The sequence below is a fragment of the Alexandromys fortis genome, unplaced genomic scaffold (assembly GCF_014885135.2).
Source record: "Alexandromys fortis isolate MF-2015 unplaced genomic scaffold, M_Fortis_MF-2015_v1.1 scaffold_96, whole genome shotgun sequence".
NCBI classification, from domain to species: Eukaryota; Metazoa; Chordata; class Mammalia; order Rodentia; family Cricetidae; genus Alexandromys; species Alexandromys fortis.
The window spans coordinates 757,736-769,237 of record NW_026068053.1 but is presented as its reverse complement, the minus strand read 5'-3'; positions in this window follow the sequence as shown (position 1 = coordinate 769,237).

Here is an 11,502-nt window from a genome sequence, read left to right as displayed (position 1 = left end):
ACAACCAAAGCAAGTGCTTTGCTTAGCTATGCTCACTTAACAGTTTAAAACAGTGATTAATAAATGATTACAGATACGCAATAAAGACAGATTCAGACAAAAATAAACTTCTAGTTGGGCCATAGTGTGTTTAAAAATATACATAGGCTTAAGGAAAATGAATATAGAGAATTATAGAAAGAAATAGTTTTTAAAAATAAAAGGAATATTTAAAGAATTTAAAACAGAAGTCCAACCCCTGTTCAATCTGAAATCAAAACACATTTTAAAGGCTAACATTCTACATAAGTACTTGGAAATGTTTATATCTATCTCATAGGGTAACCCTTTATAGGCAGAAATTTTTAATTTGCTTCTCAAAGAAAAGTATTTGAAATGAATTAAACAATATGCACCTCTGATTCTATGATGGATGCCAATTTCTGAGATGCCCTTGAAAGTCATAAGTTTTGACTTTGTTTTAACAGCCCTGTCTTCTTTAAATTTCACTAAACCTTTCTTAGCCACAAATTTTACATAAAATTTTCTAACCAAAATGCAAGAATTTTAAGACTTAATCTCTACTGTTTGCTTTTGATTATCATTAAAACTTACTGAAAACCCACCAGCAATCACCATAAGGGAATGCAAGCAGACCAGATGACCCACTGAATTTATTTGTTTGCTTCTTGTTGCTGGGATAAGATATTGACTACAAGATACTTTAGGCAAGAAGTGAGTTTACTTCAGGTTATGATTTCAGGTCACAGTTCATCACTGAAAAAAAGTCATGGCAACATGTCTAGGTAGAAAGTAAAGCAGGGACCATGGAGGAACATTGCTTACTAACTTTCTCACTGACTCAGGCTGAGCTAAGTGTTTTTTTATAGACTAGGCTCATTTTCTTAGGGATGGTGCAGCATACAGTGGAAAGATCTCCCCACATTATTCATCAATAAATACCACCACTCAAAGACATGCCCAGATAATCATATTGAAGTAAGTTTTCAGCTGAGGTTCCCTCTTCCCAGCTGACTCTAGTTTGATATGGTTAACAATAATAATAATAAAAAAGTCCTATATACGTAAGAGTACTTCCACCCAAATTCAGTTCCTGGGACCCAGACAGTTCAATGAGAGAAAAGATTTGACACATCCCCAAGCTGTCCTCTGACCTCCAAAGGCACTCTTTGAAGCAAGCATTCCCTCCCACAGACACACTAAACTAAATAAAGATTTGTTTTAAATTTCAAAAATATCCAGGACTTATGAAAAGTGCTATAAAGTTCTTTGTCAGAACTTAACTTCAATGACTACCATTCCAGCTTCTAGTAGAGTCACTTTCATATGAAAACTCACAGTTTTTGAGTTTACTGCCCAAATTTCTATTTTCATTCTGTTATTATGACCTTCAAACAGAACTGCTCATTTGGCTGTGCTAACAGAATTCTAGGGCTTTCTCTAGGCTACTTTCTCCTAAATTTTCCAAATTCCTTCAAACAGTTAAGAGCCAGGTGGTTAGGCTTAGTCCCAGAAACAGTCTATTTTTTTTTTTTTAGCAATTTTTTGTGGATTCTCTGAGACAAGACTAAGAGATATAAAAATGTAAAATAGATGGCAGGTTTTTTTTCCTCATAATTTTCAATGCATCATTGTAGTGTTGTGTAACAAAACTTTTCCTGGGAAGAAACAACACACATGTCTACTCATTTAGGGAGAGTACAACAGACCAATGTACAGATAAAGAGACTTTGGCTAAAGCTACAAATCAGGTCAAGCCCTTTTCCCACAGTTCCCTCTGCATACTCAAAACCATAGATTACATTCCTAAAGCTAGTCACCAAGATCTACTCGCATATTTGGCCATCTCTCTTCCTGAGAGTGAAAACCAAGTTTAGCCATCAAGATATTGAAATCAGCAATCAAAAGTCCCTTTAGGCTAACCTAATTAAATTGCCAAAACCCTATCCTATCATGGGATTTCCAAGTTTACATATTTTTTCTTTTTATAATTGATATTTATTGAGCTCTACATTTTTAACTACTCCCCTCCCTTCTCTCCCCTACCCACTTCACCCCTCCTACAATGTACCCATGCTCCCAATTTACTCAGGAGATCTTGTCTTTTTCTAATTTCTACTTTCTATGTAGATTATATCTATGTAAGTCTCTCTTAGTGTCCACATTGTTCTCTAAATTCTCTGGGATTGTGGCTTGTAGGCTGGTTTTCTTTGCTTTATGTTTAAAAACCACTTATGAGTGAGTACATGTGATACTTGTTTTTCTGTATCTGGATTACATCACTCAAAATAATGATTTCTAGTTCCATCTATTTGGCTGGAAAATAGCTCAGTAATTAAGAACACTGTCTGCTTCTCAGGAGAACAGTGGTTCAATTATCACCAGTCACATGGCATCTCAAAACCACCTGCTATAACTCTAGTTCTAAGACATCTGAGACCATCTTTAAAATTCTGTGAGAACCAAGCACTGAAGTGATACAGAGATATACATGTAGGCAAAATGATCATATACATAAATAACAAAAACAATTTAATTAATATATTCAGAACTTATTGTGTAGTATTAGGGTTCTCCAAAGCAACAGAACCAGAGCAAAGGAATTTAGTAGATTGGCTTATATTGTAATTGGAGTCTAGGTAATTCAGCAATTGCTATCTGCAGGCTGGGGACTCTGAAAATCCAATAATTTCTCAATCTCTTAGACTAGATGTCTCAGTATAACAGTGATGATGGGATTTTATTTCAACTTGACATAAACTGGAGTCATCTGAAAGGAGAAAATCCCAGTGAGAAAAAGATGCCTCCATAAGATCTAGGTGTAGGCATGGTTGTTGGATCTTCTCTTAGTGATTGATGTAGGAGATCTTAGCCCATTGTGGGTGGTGCAACCTCTGTACTGCTAGCCCTGGGTTCTATAAGAAAGCAAGTTGACCAAGCCAATGGAAAGAAGTCAGTAAACAAGCAGCCCACCTCCATGTCATCTGCATCAGTTCCTGACTCTATGCCCCTGATCTGTTTGTGTTCCTGTCATGATTTCTTTCATTAATTAATTATGATGTGCAAGTGTAAGCTAAATAAACTCTCTCTTCTCCTACATGCTTATTGGTCATGGTGTTTTAACAATAGTAACCCTAAGACAAGTACCAGCCTGATGTGGAAAGCCTGGGGCATTCCTGGAGGACTGGGTATCTTCAGTTTGACTTGGAAGTCTGAACAAGTTGAGTTCTGGTGGCAGCAAAAGATCACAGCAGTGTTGGTAACTGTAACAGCAACAACAGAGTAGATGCTTTCACCAACAAGTAGTGAAGCAGGCAAAACAGCCCTTCTTTTCTCTGAGACCTCTTCACATTGGAGTTGCACCTGTATTACTGAACTGGAGCATCTTCTCCTCTCAGTTACTATTTTCGTGGACTACTCTCAGATTCATCCAAAGGCCTGTCTTCAGATGAATCCAGGTCCAAGGAACTTGGCAATCAGTGTTAATCCTTAAAAACACCTTTTAAAATCTGATTTTCTGAGAATGAAGCTCTAAATTTTTAACTTGTTTCTCAAGAAAAGATAAAACTTGCTGACTTAGATTCTGCCATGACATGGGAAAAATTTTCCAAATAAAATGAAAAATTTTCATGAGGTTTGAAAACTCCCTCTGTATGAATATTGATGAGTTCAAATTAATGAGAATCGAAATCCAGAAAGTAATAAGTGACAATGGGAACAAAGTGTAGACAAAGACTTTATAGCACTAAAGCAGGAAATATGTCTTAGTCAAATGTTTTGCTATGCAGTCATTGGAATTAGATTTTCACTCCAGAATTCACATAAAATTCAGGCCTGGAGATAGACACTTGCAACCCCAGTGCTATGGAGACAAAGCAGATTCAAAGAGCACGCTGTTTAGCTAGCCTAGAATAATTAGTGAGTGTTAGGTGTATGAGAGACTATGAAGAAAGAAAGAAGGAAAGAAAGAAAGAAAGAAAGAAAGAAAGAAAGAAAGAAAGAAAGAAAGAACGAAAGAAGAAAGGAAGGAAAGAAAGAAGAAAGAAAGAAGAAAGAAAGAGAGAGGAGGAGAGGGAGGGAGGGAAGGAAGAAAGGAATGAAGGAACAAAGGAAAAATGGAGGGAGTGAGGGACAGGGGGACAGAGGGATTGAGGGATAAAGGAAGAAAGAAAAGAAAAGTCAAGAAGAGAAAGAAAAGAAAAAAAGGAAAGAAAAGGAAAGAAAATTGTGAAAAGACTTTATTGGTTGTCCTTTGGTCTCCATACTCACAGGTTTACATGTACTTGCCATACAATGGTGACCTGACTGAGGAACACACACACTCATGTAAATACACAAGAAATCATACTTTCAAACAGCTTTCCTTCTTTGCAGAGGTCCTTAAAATTTTTGATTTCTGCTGTCACTTACAGTGGGACATTTTAGAATCAGCATGGTAGAAAGACAATGACCAGATAGTATACATCTTTGTACTCTGGATATACATATGGTTGTTTGTTGATAATTCTGAATGTATAATTCACAATCCTCAGAGCTACATTCAACTTGAGGAAACTCTTTATACTTGTCCCTAAATTATAGCTGCTTTCTGGTATTATTGCTGGTTTCACAACAGAGTGATGCATTGTGTAAGTCTACTTCAATCAGTTGTTATTAGCTGGTAAGTTTTTTACTACTGTGAATATCTGCTAAAAGTGTGCTTAATTCAGGCTCCTAAATTGTTCCACTGACCTTTTAATTTAAATCCTTGTTCCTTTATGAGTCATTAGATACATTCTATGTACCTATAACAAAGTGATTATTTAGTCATTAGTAAAACTATATTTTTATTTAACTCACTGAGTTCTTCACAGTTGACTTGAGAAGTCATTTTAACACTTCTCTACCCTTACCCCACTGTCATTTTTGTACTCCAATCTCTGAGTGTTAGTCACCAACCTATGTCAATAGGATGACTCCAGGACATTATTGAAGCAGGACAGAAATTAAAGGGAACCTGGAAGCTGACCTTCATCCTGGGATGTGCCTAGACTGACAGTCACAGAAACAGAAATTCCAGATGCTTCTGTGTCAATTACTTTTCTTATTACTGCAACAAAGTACCAGTCAAGAATCAACTTAAAAGAGAAAATGTTTCATTTGCCTGCATTCTGGTTTTCAGTTCCAAGGCATACAGATCATTGCAGGAGTGAAGAATAGTGGTGGAGGCTTAAATGGTCACATTGCATCTACAGTCAGGAAATTGACCTCACTTTCTCCTTTTCATGCAATATGGAAACACAGTCCATGAAATGGTGCTGTCCCAGACATGCTCAGACTTGGCCCCAAAATAATTCTAGATTTTTTTTTAAAGATGGGAATCAATATAAAACACCCATAGAGATATCGTGTGTCCTTTGAAAGTCTGTGTGCTTACCTATGGAATAGAATGTCTTGTAATCTTGAGTTTCAATAATATTCCTCTCAGTTTTCCAAATTCAGCTTTGCCTACAATATTCACAAACTTTCTCAGCCATCAATCTCAAAAATCATTCATAGTCATTTAACATTATAAAATGTGTTATTTGGGCAATGCTAAAGTGAAAACAGGAGTTTGTCAGTAACTTTTAGAGATATAACCTGAGAGCCTTCATACTCCTAAATGCACTTATTATAAGGAGACTGAAGTGAGAGTTTCCTCTGAGATCCCCATTTTGAAACTTTAGTGAATCTTGCATTTTCTGAGCTTAACACTCATGCATAAGATGTATATTACAAATATTGTTGATGGATATCTTGGCTGAATCCACTTGCTGGTTTTTGTGAATAGAATAATAATTAATATGGGTGGTAAGGTATCTTTGTAGTAAGATATAGATAGATTCCAAGGAATGACATATTTTGATCATAAGGTAGCCCATTTATACCTTTTTGATACATTTTTCTGATTACCATAGTATGATACATTTTCCTGATTTCAATAGTAGCTGAAATTCTTTTCAATATTAATGCTAGAAATTCTGGTTTTTATCTTGTGAAATCCTCTGATAAGAAAAGGAATTCCTCAGGCTTCAGGCAACAGCATGGAGCTATTCCTTTCCTATGCACTCAATTGCACAGCATGGGGATTTTGCTGTGGAAGTTGTCCAAGTTCCTGAGAAGCATACTCTAGGCCTTCTGCTTTGGATCCCTCTTCTGTGTCCAATGCCTCTTACTATCAGGAGGTGCTGGAGAGAGGCTCCTGGAAGTTGTGTACTTGATATAAGCACATTTAGTCTGTTCATTTAAATGGAAACAGCTATTCCCCACCATTCACCTCAGGCCATCTCCTCCCAAGGGCATGTGTCACTGCAATCACCTAACATCCTCTAAAACCACTCAGGCAGTTACAGTCTTGAAGAAGGAAAATTTATGCTATAGTGAAAATAAGATTTTAAAAAGTCAATTACCTTAGTAAGTGATAAGTGGGAGAAAAGGAATTTGAAAGGGCATGCAACGTTGCATTGACAATGGAAGTCAGCACTGTTGCTCAAATAGCACAACAGAGAGGAAAACTGTGCCCAACACCAAGGGTAAGAACACAAAGAGCTATCTTGACATATACTATGTTAATTGTTAGCAAAGGAAGTGTTGGGAAGAGGGAAGAGTATATTAGGAAATTAAATGTAGTGTACAAAGCTACATGGTAAGGGAGAAAGGAGTTATCTGGAAGGAAAAGGCAGATTTAGACTCAGGGAAGGATGTAGCTCACATTCTAGCTCTGGCCTCAGTCACCCTGAGTATAAAAGAGATAGTTTATGGAAGAAAGAAGTTCACATTTCTCTTTCTGAAATTTCTCTTTCTGAAATTTGTTTTAAATTGGAGAAAGTATGTTTATTTCCATTTACTAAATTTATTACTGGATGCTAACCTTGAGTATAACAGGAACATATTCTAAAAAGAATTCTCAGTGATTACTCAATTCTATTTTTATATTTGGGGCTATGTGGTGCTGTTGATCACATATGTGCAGGTGTATGCCTGTTCATGTGGCACACAGAGGTATATTTTTATATTTGGGCTCTGTGGGGTGGCTGTTCATGTGTGTGCATGTGTATGCATGTGCATGCAACAGAGAAATGCTGGATCTCTTCTCCAGTGGCTTTCCATCTTATTCTTGGAAACAAAATCATTAATTAAACATTATCCTAATTGGGACCCCTGAGTCTCAGGGATTCTCTTGTGTGTACCTCTCTAGCTCTAGAAATATAAGTGTATGTCACCATGCCCAGTTATTTTTACTTGGGTTCTGGGGATGGCACTTGGATATGCATACTTCCACAGCAATTACACTGTCAGCTGAGATCTCTCTACAGCATGCAGTGGTTCATTTTTAAAAGCAGTTATGGTGGCATACTTGTGCCACAGTATACATTGAAAGAGCATAAGAAAACTTTTTGGGAATCAGTCTTCTCCTTTGAACATTTGAGTTCAGTAACGTGAGCTCAGATTGTCAGGCTTGTGACAAACATATTTTCCCAGTCTGTCATCTTATTGACCTAGTTAAAATTACTCACAATATGTTTATGTGTTCCCAGTCATTGTCCAGATCATGAGGAAAGAAGACAACATGCCTTTGATCAGGATCCTGAAACAAGAAGACACAGGCTTTTGTTCTGGATCTTGAGGTGGATGACACACGTCTTTAATATAAATAGCAAGGCTGGAAGATATACCTTTAAACTGGACCCCTTCTTCTGGTGGAAGTTTATATGAGGACAATGGAAGAAGGAAGGGGTTTTTCTTTGCCTGCCTGCCCTCCCATTGTCAGCACATATGTTCCTTCACTGACATTGGAACGTACTTCTTCTGGACTCCAGCATATATAGAAGACCAGTTGAGCCCCCCAGCCTCATGGAACTGAGAAACTACTAGATTCTTGAACTATAAGTCGTTACAATTAATTCAGATAGATGATAGATAGATAGATAGATAGATAGATAGATAGATAGATAGATAGATAGATAGATAGATGATAGACAGACAGAGAGATGGTATAGGAAGTCCTACTGTATATGTGTTGCTTTTGTTTGTTAACGAATAAAGCTGTTTCAGCCAGTGGCTTAGCAGAATAAACAAGGTGAGAATTCCAAGCAGATAGAGTAGAAAAGAGTAGTCAGAGAAATATCATGTAACTGCCCCAGAAGAATGATGCCTTCTGGAACCTTGCTGGTAGGTCCCAACCTCGTGATGATGCACAGATTAATAGAGGTGGATTGATTTAAGATATAATAATTAGCTAGAAACATGCATGAGCTAATAAGCCAAGCGGTATTGTAATTATTATAGTTTCTATGTGATTATTTCAGGTCTGGGCAGCTAGGAATGAACAAGCAGTCTCTGCCGAGAGAGAGAGAGAGAGAGAGAGAGAGAGAGAGAGAGAGAGAGATATTATAGATTAATCCCATTAGTTCTGTGACTCTAGAAAACCCTGATGAATAAAAATTTTAGTATCAGAGTGGTTCTAGAGAGACAGAAGTTTAAGCATGAGTCTTTTAAGCATCTGGAATGGGCTTTTTAATTTATAGAAAATTCTCAGACACTCTTTCTCCTGGTACTATGGAAAGTACTGAAAGCCCACGGTGTAAGCTATATTTCAAACTTAAAGGGATAAATGACTTTGATTATCTCAATTCATCAATAGTGGGTAGCAATGGATTTAGTGTTGTTATATATGAAACTGCAGAAATTTTGAGGGAAATAAGGAAAATGTTTATACTAATTTATCTAAATTACTCTGGATAAATTGCTAAAGGATAGGAAGTAGCTCCATAATAAAATTAATCAACTTCATAATACCAGAATATAATAAAAGACAATAATGAATTTAGTGATAAAGTAGCCCAGCTACAGGTGACAATAAACAGTCCAAAATTTCTAAGTGTGCCCTGGAAGAGAATCCTATCTCCAGCAGCCACAGAGCACAAGAGTTGGAAATCAAAGTGAAGCCCTCATTATAAGACTCAAAGGGGTCAGCAGTTAAAGTAAGGGTATTAATTGGTAAAGAATGGGATGTTATAAACTTGACATAACAGGTTTGGGAGGATCCTACTGAAGCTGAGAAGAAGTCTAGGGAATTTGTATGGGAATAGATTTTAAGGGTGTGAGATAATGGTAGAAGGAACATTAAACTAAATCAGGCTGAGTTTATTGATATGAGCCTTCTGAGTCAAGATTCTAGATTTAATAAGGAAGCTCACACAGGTAAAAACTGGTGTGAAAAGCCTGCTTGAATGGTTGACTGACACATTTATCAAAAAAAAAAAAAAGACCCATTGAAAAGAAGCTGGAGATGCCTGATATCCCTTGGTTTAGCATTGAAAAAGAGATTTTGAGGATCAGGGAAATTGCAAAGTGCAGTGCTAGAGAGGGTACACTGTGTAAAACCCAGCCATCCACAATGGGAAGGCCCAGAAGATAGTTCCTTCATGAATCCTATAAGAAGCAAAATGGTGAGAGGGGCACCAGCATGTTTGAAAAGTTTTGCTGTTGACCTTTTCTTTGTTTCAAAACTTAGGGCTGGAGATGCTGATGCTCAGCTGGAAGAATTAAATGCAATGTGTTTAATTGGGCCCCGAGGTACCAGGGGCCATGTGGCAGCATTGAATTGCCAGAGGCAAGGTGGTTATAGTGATCATAATGGGCACCTATACAAAACGATGTTCATAATGACCTAACTCATAATGGTCAGCAGAGGCAAGGTGAGTTTTATAATGGCATGACTCTTATGGACCTTTTGTCCTGGCTAATCAATCATGGTGTTTTCAGGCACAGAATAGATATGAAGTCTACTGTATTTATTTTTAATTTACATAAGCCAAAAAATTCTGAAACCAATTAAATACAGACTGTGTTGGATCATGTCAAAAGACAATCTCAAACAGTAAATCATTGTCCAGACTTGAGCTGATTTGCAGACTCAGAACCCCTTGAATGAAGTGTGCTCCTAAAGAAGGAACTTGGTTAGATACCTAAAGTTTTACAGTCAGCCTTTCTCCAGTTCTTCTCAGAAGAACGTATGGTCTTTTATAAGGGTAACTGTACACTGGAGGAGAGGAAACACTCACAGTTTCCAGGGACTGTTGAGTATGAATTCTAAATTGACAATGACTATGGGAGATCCCAAGAAACATTGTGACCCCCCAGTTAAAATAAGCACTTATGGAGGCCAGATTGTTTATGGATATTTTACCGATATCTGACTCATAGTAGGTCCAGTAGCTAACCAAACACATCCTGTGTTAAAATGCGTAGAAGTTGGCAGTTTTCTCACATCTGCTTCCGGATGTGTGGAGTGAGGGCTATTGTGGTTGGAAAGCTTCAACGGGAGCCTTTAGAGTTGCCTCTGGCAAAGAAAATAGAAAATCAAAACCAGTATCACATACCTGGAGGAAAGACAGCAATTAGTGCCACTGTCAAAGAGTTGAGAGAAACAGGAGTGGTGCTCCCCCCCCATCTCCCTTTAATGCTTCTGTCTAGCCAGAGCAGAAGACCGGTGGGATGAGAGGAATGAAGTTGACTTCCAAAAGGTCAATCAGATAGCAACTCTGATTGCAGCTGCTCTTCCAAAGGCAAGGTCCTTAGTTGAGCAAATTAACATACTTCCTGATATATGTTATGTAACTATAGATGTAACAAATGCCTGTTTCTTGGTACCTCTCCATGAGAGCCACCAGAAGCAGTTTGCTTTTAGTTGGCAAGGCCAGTGGTATACCTTTACAGTTTTGCCTCAGAGATGATGGAGGTGGGTCTTGTATCTTATCTGTTGATTTCATTGGTTAATAATAAAGAAACTGCCTCGGCCCTCATAGGACAGAAAATTAGGTAGGCGGAGTAGACAGAGGAGAATGCTGGGAAAAAGAAGCTGAGTGAGTGGGTCGCCATGATGCTCCCACTCCAGACAGATGCAGGTTAAGATCCTCTCTGGTAAGCCAGCTCATGGGCTACACCGAATATTAGAAATGGGTTAGAACAATATGTAAGAACTAGCCAATAAGAAACTGGACCTAGCCAGGCCAGGCAGTGTTTGAAAGAATACAGTTTCCGTGTAATTATTTCTGGGTATAAACTAGCCATGCGGGCGGCCGGGTGCCGGGGACGCAGCCCTGCCGCTCCTAATTTCAACACTGCCTGACCTGGGTCTTCTGTGAAGCTGCTGTCTGCAATGTCTTGAGATTCATTATGACATAGCATCTTTTCATCCTCGCTGTCCTTCTGCCTAAACCTCCACACACAGCTCAAGCGACAGAATCCTACTTATTGTTATATTTGCCTTATTTTTCATTTTGATTCTCTATCTAATTTTGTCTATTCTTGTGATTTTTAAAAAAATATTTTGTTGACTGGGTAGTGGTGGAGCATGCTTTTAATCCCAGTGCTCAGGGAGGCAGAGGCAGGCAGATCTCCGTGAGTTCGAGGCCAGAAATATATATATATAGGTTATAATAAAATAAACAATATATATTAGCATAACCCTTATTAAAT